Genomic DNA, 2,295 nt, shown 5'->3' with positions numbered 1-2,295 from the left:
AGCTTATGTTATATGCAGCTACTGTGGTTTTGACTGTAATGTAAAAGGCTTGATGGTTTACTTTTATTAGGATAGAACTGAAGAAATTGCTGAGTTTTTTCTTTACTCTAGACATCTAGAGGTCTTTTGGTCAGGCTCTTTAGTAAATCCAAAGGAAAAGTGTGGATCAACTACATTGAAGCAACCAATTTATTTAATGCATTGGATACATTGCAGAAAACTACATTTCATCAGAATGGGCACTGCTCACTCAATAATACAAGAAAATGTCAAAGTAGGAGATTTTACTGCAGAACCAACTTCTAATATGTTATATAGTAACTATGTGTGCAATAATCTAAAAGTAACATTCACATGTTTCACTTAAGTTGTGATAGTGGAAGATACTGCTTTCAATTTTGTGGTAGTGTTAAATATGCTTGTTTGGTTGGGTTTTTTCTTTGTCACACTAACAGATGTATGGCAACAATAACACTGCTTCTCAGTATATCCTTCTCTTTAGCCACAATTTGGTATAAATTTTAGGGACATGGCATAAATCTGTGCTTAGTATTCTTATAAACACTGTCTTTGGTCATTTGCTTTACTCTCAAAGAGAACATTTTCTGTATTCTCTTTGTTGAGAAGCCATTAGCTACTGTCACTATGAGCAGCTCAGAGACAGTGCAAAAATTACATTCAGCAAATAAACTGAATGCTTTTTTATTAAATCTATTTAGTTTATCTGGCACTGAAGCATCAAAAGCTTGAAAGGGCTTTGAGTCTCACAAAGAGAAGAGGGAAATAATTACTCTTCTGCAGATAGGTGATAGTTTTCCCATTGCTGAAGTACACAGAATAAATATATTTACAGATTTCAGGAACTATCTAAATATGCTTATAACAAATATTCCATGAACAGGAGAGCTCTGACTCAACTTTCTCACTAGGTCAGTCTCCCAATGTGAACTGCATGCACACTGGAGTTTTGCTCCCACTCAAAATCCTGCTCTGAGTTCCAACCTGTTTTCATTTGATTTGCAGTAATGTGATAACCTGTAACCCCCTTTTAAATTTGGTTGATACTGATCATGTGTTCTAAAACTACCTGGAGAAATTATGCCAGGCAGACAGAAAGACAACTGCAGGTTGCAAAATTACATAATTTTTCTGTTCTCAGGAAAAAAGCTAAAAAGAGCATGTGGCAAAGTAATTATTTTAAAATTCTCTCTTCAAAACTGGTAAAAAGTCACAAATGGTCTCTTGGCAGATACTGGAGCTGAGAAGACAAAGGCCAAACAGAATGAACAGAAGGCATTGGAAAAGGATCACAAAGCAAAGCAGTCATTATAATTCCATATAATTCCTAAACTCACTGTACACCTTAATCATTACATGAAGTTCTGATCATGCACTTGTATTAGTGTAAGAATTAAGAAAACTAAAGAAATTAAACAAGGAGACTATCATGGAGTGGTTTTAGCATACAAAGAAAAAAGGCAAACTTTTCAGACCAGGAAGGAGAATACTGAAGTATATTAATAGGGTATAATTTTTTACAGAAAAAGTGAATGGAGTGCTTATTTTTTCCTCACAATGCAAGAATCAGGAGCTGCTGGGTGGGGGGGGGGGGGGGGGGGGTGAGGGGGAAATAAATAGGAAATACTGTTTCAGACAATACATAATTGAGAAACGGAACATCCGGTCCAAGAAAGCACAAAGTGTAAAAGCATAAAATATTATTTTTCCATTTCCTTTGGGGAGGGCAGGCTCAGCGATGCCCTCGGACACGCTGGGTGACTCCCCGGTCAGGGGGCTGAGGAAGGCCCGGCTGCAGGAGGCTATTTATGTATGTATGTATGTATGTGTGTATGCATGTATGTATGTATGTATGTATGTATGTATGTATGTATGTATGTATGTATGTATTTATTCCCCGTGCCCTCACTGACGGTGCTGAGGAGGCTGCCGGGGTACACGGGTCTCCGGGCATACACTGATTGCCAAAGTCAGAAAGGCCGCCTGGCCTCCCACAGCACCGTCCTTTACTCAGCCGAGCATTCCAGACTCTGGAGACACCGCTCGGGTGTTCCGCCCCTCATGAGGGATGAGGGCGGCGGGAAGGAAGGGCTGGCTATGGAAGCTGCATCCCGCCTCTTCCCGCAGCGGTTCCCTGCTCCAGCCGCAGTGCGCAGGGTAGGCGAAAGCCCACAGGACGCCGCCGGCCAGCACTGACCCCACCCCAACCCGCCCTGCCCCAGCTGCCATCTTGGCGCCGGGCGGAAGAACTACCGCTCCCAGCGCGCCCTGCGCCCG

The sequence above is a fragment of the Erithacus rubecula genome (assembly GCF_903797595.1).
Source record: "Erithacus rubecula genome assembly, chromosome: 6".
Classification (NCBI taxonomy): domain Eukaryota; kingdom Metazoa; phylum Chordata; class Aves; order Passeriformes; family Muscicapidae; genus Erithacus; species Erithacus rubecula.
Note: the sequence above shows the minus strand (reverse complement) of the source record.